The sequence below is a fragment of the Scyliorhinus torazame genome, chromosome 4, assembly GCF_047496885.1.
Source record: "Scyliorhinus torazame isolate Kashiwa2021f chromosome 4, sScyTor2.1, whole genome shotgun sequence".
Classification (NCBI taxonomy): Eukaryota; Metazoa; Chordata; class Chondrichthyes; order Carcharhiniformes; family Scyliorhinidae; genus Scyliorhinus; species Scyliorhinus torazame.
The window spans coordinates 49,739,527-49,748,056 of NC_092710.1; the positions used below are offsets into that span (position 1 = coordinate 49,739,527).

Here is an 8,530-nt window from a genome sequence, read left to right on the forward strand (position 1 = left end):
TTTGTTGTGGCAGAGTGTGAATGCAAGTAAGGTTAACCGGTCAAGTTGCAAAGTGTCAAAATCTCAAAGTTTTTGGGTGGAAATAGATTTGTCAGCACCAAATCTTCATGCAAAACGGACCGCTATTTCTCCCGCCCGAATTGTTCTTGCTAACGTACAGCAACAGAAATTGTTCAATATAAAAGCAAATTACTGCGGATGTGAAATCTCAAAGAAAAAGGGAAAAAGATGGAAAATCTCAGTGGTTCTGGCGGCATCTGGGAAGAGAGAACTGAGCAATTTTTTCGACTCAGGGTGACTCTTCGGCAGAGCAAATCAGTTAATCATTCAATCGTTACTCTCTGTTGTTGTTGCTATACATTTAAAATGTTGCTCCAGGTTTTCTTGAGGTAAATCCCATTATGCATTCAAAGGAAAATACCGCGGATGCTGCAAATCTGCAAGAGAAACTAAAAGTGAGAGGATAAAATCTTTAAAAATCGGAGGGTATCCGTGGTGCCAGACACAGAGTTAAAGTTTCAAATGCGCGATATCCTTCTGCAAGGCTGAAGCGAGGATGAAATGCGATGGTGTATGTGAGCAAAATTGAAGATGAGCGGAAAATGTGAGTTAGAAGGTTTGAAAAAAGGGCTTCAGCACACAAGGGAAAGCAAGCTTTAATGTTTGCGTTGCAGGGATTGTGCCAACATTCACAGTATTCACCTTGAAATGTTGAGCATCACTCCAGCAGTTAATTTCCATTGAAGGTACTGCTGAGATTGGAACTCAGGATATCCTGTTTACGAGACAGGCGCTTTAACCATCTAAGCCACAGCACCAGCATGCAACCTTAGCGTGCAAGTTTAGAACAGATTTCAATCATTTTGATTCAACATCAGTTTTCCTGACATCTCATACGGGCCTTCCGAGTGCAAATTAAAATATTCATTGGCACTGGTCTTTGAAACTGTAAAATTGCATTTATTACTGGAAATGCTGGATTTGCAGCAGTTCTGCATGGGATAAGTAAACAAACAGGAAATGATTGGTCGAACTGGGAAGTGAGTGAACATGACCAGAAATCTATTGTGGTATAATACAGGACAATGTCAGGCGAGAGTTTTAGCATGAACTGAAAATGTAGCAAACTTCTTGACAATTCTCCATGGCTGTTACACTTTAGCAAAGATGATATGGTCACCGTTCTTCCATTTTTCCTGACCCATTTTGCATTCTTTATTCATCTTTTTTGTTGTTCATTGGGAAGCAAACGTCTTGAGCCAAAGTAAGAGCCCTGATCGGGACTTGAACGCTGGGTCCTCATATTAAAATTCTGAAGCTCTATCGAATGAGCTACCAAGGCCTAATCTTTGCTGGTTCTCGAAGTTACTTCAAAGTCTCATGAGGGATGTTTTGAATTTCCTTCTTTGGTGATGCAGCCTCTCCAGCTCATTTTACTCGCAGGCACAGCAGCAGCCTCCGTTTGTCTTCCTTTCACAAATTCTTCAGCTTGCACCAACTACTGACTTCTTACCAGTGACTTGTGATGTGACAACAGTTGTTACCCCCGGACCTGCACTGTCACTTCAAGGCTTTGAAGATTACGTTTAATTCGGTGAAATATAAGTGGGAAGCTACAAAGACACAGATTGTATTGTGAGAGAGAGTAAAGGGTGTCATCTGGTGTTTGTTGTGGCAGAGTGTGAATGCAAGTAAGGTTAACCGGTCAAGTTGCAAAGTGTCAAAATCTCAAAGTTTTTGGGTGGAAATAGATTTGTCAGCACCAAATCTTCATGCAAAATGGACCGCTATTTCTCCCGCCCGAATTGTTCTTGCTAACGTACAGCAACAGAAATTGTTCAATATAAAAGCAAATTACTGCGGATGTGAAATCTCAAAGAAAAGGGGGAAAAGATGGAAAATCTCAGCGGTTCTGGCGGCATCTGGGAAGAGAGAACTGAGCATTTTTTTCGACTCAGGCTCACTCTTAGGCAGAGCAAATCAGTTAATCATTCAATCGTTACACTCTGTTGTCGTTGCTATACTATTAAAATGTTCCTCCAGGTTTTCTTGAGGTAAATGCTATTCTGCAATCAAAGGAAAATACCGCGGATGCTGCAAATCTGCAAGAGAAACTAAAAGTGAGAGGATAAAATCTTTAAAAATCTGAGGATATCCGTGGTGCCAGGCACAGAGTTAAAGTTTCAAATGCGCGTGATCCTTCTACAGAGCTGAAACGAGGAGGAACTGCGATGGTGTTGGTGAGTAAAATTGAAGATGAGCGGAATATGGGAGTTAAAAGGTTTGAAAAAAGTGCTTCAGCACACAAGGGAAAGCAAGCTTTAACATTCGTGTTGCAGGGATTGTGCCAACATTCACTGCATTCACAATGAAATGTTGAGCATCACTCCAGCTGTTAATTTCCATTGAAGGCACTGCTGTGATTTGAATTCAGGATCTCCTGTTTACTAGACAGGCACTCTAACCATCTATGCCATAGCACCAGCATGCAAGCGTAGCGTGCAAGTTTAGAACAGATTTCAATCATTTTGATTCAACATCCGTTTTCCTGACATCTCATACGGGCCTTCCGAGTGCAAATTAAAATATTCATTGGCATTGGTATTTGGAACTGTAAAATTGCATTTATTACTGGAAATGCTGGATTTGTAGCAGTTCTGCATGGGATAAGTAAACAAACAGGAAATGATTGGTCGAACTGGGAAGTGAGTGAACATGACCAGAAATCGATTGTTGTTTAATACAGGACAATGTCAGGAGAGAGTTTTAACATGAACTGAAAATGTAGCAAACTTCTTGACAATTCTCCATGGTGTGGTGTTGGGTGTTCTGACACACAGATGAGCCAACACGGTTGCATATGGTACAACGCTATTTTATTTAAACTTACTATTTACAGTTTGGTCTTTGCACTCTGCACGTGGGGGTTCCCTGCTTGTGATGTTTTAACAGCTCTTTCTTGTTCCCTTCTCCCCAGACCTACTGACCACCAGGTGTCGTGCTCGTGCTTTTTATGTGGTTGGTGTTCTTGTCTGTGATTGGTTGTGGTGTTGTGTACTCTGATTTGCCTGTTAGTGTGTCCATCATGATGTGCGTGTTTGAGTATCATGACATCCCCCCTTTTTACAAAGATATGTGCCTACGTGGTAATAAATATGATCGTGTCGTGAGTGCATCTAAGAGTGTGTGTGTGTCGTGTGCAGCATGTGCATATGACGGAACTATGTACATGGGGCGATGTCGGGTGCGTCACATGAACCAAGTTGTACCATAACATCACATAATTGCGAACGAGAGAAGAAGAAAAAAAAAAACTTGAACAGTTGTCCAGTCAGACGACATCTGGAACGATAAACAACAACAGGTTATCATGTAAAATTGTGCAACTTGTTAAACATATGAACGGTATTATAAGTCCAGTCTAATGGGCTTGCGACGAGTTCGGGTTGACCGCCTCAAGGGTGGATCAAGAACCACCGGCTGCTGTGCAGGCATGGCCATGGGTGGCGATGGAAAGGGCGTGATGTGCGGCAGCTCCACAAAGTCATCCTCGGAAGCCTGTTGAGGATCTGGCGTGTGCGTACTTTGTGGCTGTGAGCGTGGAAGTCGGCGAAGGGCGCGCCGATTGCGGCGACGCACGGAACCATCCGGCATGCGAACCAGGAACGAGCGGGGAGCCACTTGTCGGAGGACTTAGGCCGGTGCTGACCAGCCACCATACGGTTGATGGATGCGTACTTTGTCTCCGGAGGACAGGGGGGGCAGGTCCGTCGCTCGTGTGTCGTACCGACTTTTCTGGCGATCACGCTGCAGTTGCATGTTCCGAAGAACCGCCTCATGGTCTGTTGTTGGTGCCAGGATGGAAGGTACCGTTGTCCTGAGGGAGCGACCCATTAGTAGCTGCGCTGGCGAGAGACCCGTGGATAGCGGGGCCGATCGATAGGCCAGCAAGGCAAGGTTAAAGTCCGATCCGGCAGCAGCCGCCTTGCACAGGAGCCGCTTGGCGATGTGGACACCCTTTTCAGCCTTCCCGTTCGATTGTGGATGCAGAGGGCTGGATGTCACATGAGTGAAACCATATGCTGCGGCAAAGGACGACCATTCACGGCTGGCGAAACAGGGTCCATTGTCTGACATGACAGTCCTTGGAATGCCATAGCGAGCAAATGTTTCCTTGCAGGCCCCAATGACTGCGGACGACGTCAGATCATGGAGAGGCATGACTTCCGGGTAGTTTGAGAAGTAGTCTATAATAACGATGTAATCTCTGCCGAGCGCGTGAAATAGGTCAACACCCACCTTCGCCCAGGGGGACGTCACCATCTCGTGTGGTAGAAGTGTTTCCGGAGGTTGCGCCGGCTGAAACCTCTGACAGGTTGTGCAGTTGAGCACCATGTTGGCTATGTCTTCATTAATACCCGGCCAATATACCGCCTCCCGGGCCCTTCGTCTGCATTTTTCGACGCCCAAGTGGCCTTCGTGTAGTTGATGAAGAATCATCTGGCGCACGCTGTGCGGAATAACGATCCTGTGTGATTTCATAAGGACCCCGTCTATGTTGGTGAGATCATCTCGCACATTATAAAACTGGGGGCACTGCCCTTTTAGCCACCCTTCCGTCATGTGGCGCATCACTCGCTGCAGAAGGGGGTCAGTCGCCGTCTCTGCGCGTATGTGGGCCAGACTAGGATCATCAGCTGGCAGATTTGCTGCTGTCAGAGTTACGTGTGCCTCAATTTGACGCACGAACCCCTCCGCATCTGGTGGTGTGCTCACTGCTCGGGAAAGAGTGTCCGCCACGATGAGCTCCTTCCCCGGAGTGTAGATCAGTTCAAAATCGTACCTCCTGAGTTTAAGTAAGATGCGCTGGAGGCGAGGAGTCATGTCGTTCAGGTCTTTGTTAATGATGTTGACCAGGGGGCGGTGGTCAGTTTCGACCGTAAATCGTGGTAGGCCATACACATAGTCGTGGAACTTGTCCAGTCCAGTTAACAAGCCCAGGCATTCTTTTTCGATTTGCGCGTAGCGCTGTTCGGTAGGGGTCATGGCTCGTGAGGCATATGCAACCGGGGCCCATGACGACCTGCTGTCTTTTTGCAGGAGTACCGCTCCAATACCAGATTGGCTGGCGTCTGTTGAGATCTTTGTAGGGCGAGTCGTGTCAAAGAAGGCCAGCACTGGTGCCGTGACCAGTTTGTGCTTGAGCTCCTCCCATTCCCGCTGATGCGATTGGTGCCAGTTGAATTCTGTCGATTTTTTTACGAGATGGCGCATATTTGTTGTATGAGAAGCCAGGTTGGGAATGAACTTCCCAAGGAAGTTGACCATGCCCAGGAATCTTAAGACAGCCTTCTTGTCAGCCGGTCGTGGCATGGCTGTGATGGCGCTAACCTTGTCTGCATCGGGACGGACCCCTGACCTTGAGATGTGGTCCCCGAGGAATTTCAGCTCCGTCTGGCCGAAGGCACACTTCGCACGGTTGAGACGCAGGCCATTTTGTCGTATGCGGGCAAAGACACGTCGTAGACGATGCATGTGTTCCTGCGGAGTGGTGGACCAAATGATGATATCGTCCACATATACACGTACCCCTTCGATGCCTTCCATCATCTGCTCCATAATGCGGTGGAAAACTTCAGATGCTGAAATGATGCCGAATGGCATCCGGTTGTAGCAGAATCTGCCAAAAGGGGTGTTGAATGTGCATAGTCTTCGGCTGGCCGGGTCCAGTTGGATCTGCCAGAATCCTTTGGACGCATCCAATTTAGTGAATATTTTGGCTCGCGCCATCTCGCTGGTGAGGTCTTCTCGTTTCGGGATGGGATAGTGTTCCCGCATGATGTTGTTATTCAGATCTTTAGGATCTATACATATACGGAGCTCGCCAGAGGGCTTCTTTACACAGACCATGGAGCTGACCCATGGCGTGGGCTCCGTGACCCTGGATAGGACCCCTTGGTCCTGAAGAATCTGCAGTTGTGCCTTGAGGCGGTCTTTGAGTGGCGCAGGAACCCTGCGAGGTGCGTGAACGACAGGGATGGCGTCCGGTCTGAGTCGAATCTTGTACGTGTATGGCAATGTCCCCATGCCTTCAAAAACCTCCTGGTTGTGAGCAAGGAGGGAATGGAGATTTGCGTGGAACTCAGCATCCGGGAAGTCGGATATCTCATCTGGAGAGAGAGACATAATGCGCTGTACCAGGTGAAGGACCTTACACGCCTGTGCGCCCAGTAACGAGTCCTTTGATGAGCCGACAACTTCGAAGGGGAGTGTGGCCGTGTACATCTTGTGAGTCACCTGTAGCTGGCAAGATCCTATGGACGGGATGACGTTCCCGTTATAGTCAACCATCTTGAGCCGGGATGGCGTGATGGGTGGTTTGACCTTCATGGCCTGGTCTGCAGAGTAAGCAATCAGGTTGGCGGATGCGCCGGTGTCCAGACGGAAGGCGACGCGCGATCGGTTGACCGTCAGGGTGGCACACCACTCATCGGCTGGATTGATGGCATTGACCTTGTTGACATCAATGACGGAAACGTGGAAGGCATCCTGGTCATCTGCATCACTTAACTGGAAGTCTTGATGCGTGGGCTGGACGGTCCTGACTTGTCTGCGAGATTGTCGAGGATGCGCCGGATCCATGGGTTGAGCCGAGCGACAGTGGGCTGCGTAGTGGCCCATCTTGCCACATCTGAGGCACTGTCGGTTTTTTGCAGGACATTGCCCTTTTAAATGTAGAGCTCCACAATTGCCGCACGTCATGACGTCACGGCGTTCGTTGCGCCACTGCGCATGCGCAGTGCGATCTTGCGGTGGGCGCGCCTGCGCAGTGCGTCCCTCGTTGTGGCCGTTATTTTTGGCGCGCACCTGCGCGGGAGACCGCGAAAAGCGCGGGAAGCGGCCGCTGTCGTCCGGGCCGTGGGTCGGGAAGTAATCGACGGCCTGGATGCGTTCGACGTCGTGGGCGGCCTGGCTTGCCGATTCGACGGCTGGGGACCCCCTCCGTGCCAACTCGGACGCCTGAAATCGGGCAAAACGGCAGGTAGCATTTTCGTGGAGGACACAGGCTTCCACAGCAGACGCTAAGGTGAGGCTTTTCATTTTAAGAAGCTGCTGGCATAGGCCACTAGAGGCAACGCCAAAAACAATCTGGTCCCTGATCATGGACTCTGTGGTGGTGCCGTAACCGCAGGACTGCGCTAGAATCCGGAGGTGCGTCAAGAAGGGTTGAAAAAGCTCCTCCTTACCTTGCAGGCGTTGCTGAAAGAGGTATCTTTCAAAACTTTCATTTACTTCAACTTGAAAGTGCTGGTCCAGTTTAAGGATGACCGTGTCATATTTGGCTTGGTTTTCGCCTTCTTCGAACACCAGTGAGTTGAAGACGTTGGTGGCATGCTGACCTGCGTAGAAGAGGAGCATTGCAATCTTCGTGTCATCCGAGGCATTCTGTTTTTCGGTGGCACGGATGTACAGGTCAAATCGCTGCCTGTAGAGCTTCCAGTTGGTACCTAGGTTCCCCGCGACTTGCATCGGCTGCGGTTTGTCGGTGTGGTCCATGTCCAGAATGGCAGGTTAGTAGGCAGGTATCGATCCACTCCTGTACCATGTGGTGTTGGGTGTTCTGACACACAGATGAGCCAACACGGTTGCATATGGTACAACGCTATTTTATTTAAACTTACTATTTACAGTTTGGTCTTTGCACTCTGCACGTGGGGGTTCCCTGCTTGTGATGTTTTAACAGCTCTTTCTTGTTCCCTTCTCCCCAGACCTACTGACCACCAGGTGCCGTGCTCGTGCTTTTTATGTGGTTGGTGTTCTTGTCTGTGATTGGTTGTGGTGTTGTGTACTCTGATTTGCCTGTTAGTGTGTCCATCATGATGTGTGTGTTTGAGTATCATGACACATGGCTGTTGCACTTTAGCAAAGGTGATATTGTCACCGCTCTTCCATTTTCCCTGACCCGTTCTGCATTCTTCATTCTTCTTTTTTGTTGTTCATTGGGAAGCAAACGTCTTGAGCCAAAGTAAGAGCCCTGATCGGGACTTGAACGCTGGACCCTCATATTAAAATTCTGAAGCTCGACCGAATGACCTACCAAGGCCTAATCTTTGCTGGTTCTCATAAGTTACTTCAAAGTCTCATGAGGGATGTTTTGAATTTCCTTCTTTGGTGATGCAGCCTCTCCAGCTCATTTTACTCGCAGGCATAGCAGCCGCCTCCGTTTGGCGTCCTTTCACAAATTCTTCAGCTTGCACCAACTACTCGCTTCTTACCAGTGACTTGTGATGTGACATCAGTTGTTACCCCCGGACCTGCACTGTCACTTCAAGGCTTTGAAGATTACGTTTAATTCGGTGAAATATAAGTGGGAAGCTACAAAGACACAGATTGTATTGTGAGAGAGAGTAAAGGGTGTCATCTGGTGTTTGTTGTGGCAGAGTGTGAATGCAAGTAAGGTTAACCAGTCAAGTTGCAAAGTGTCAAAATCTCAAAGTTTTTGGGTGGGAATAGATTTGTCAGCACCAAA

At 48.4% G+C, this 8,530-nt stretch overlaps 1 non-coding gene across 1 annotated transcript; it reads right to left on the reverse strand.

Annotated features, from left to right (window-relative positions):
- Positions 1-744: 744 nt before the first annotated feature.
- trnat-cgu (transfer RNA threonine (anticodon CGU)) lies at positions 745-818 on the reverse strand. The gene has a single exon. It is a non-coding gene; the product is annotated as a tRNA-Thr (tRNA).
- Positions 819-8,530: the final 7,712 nt, after the last annotated feature.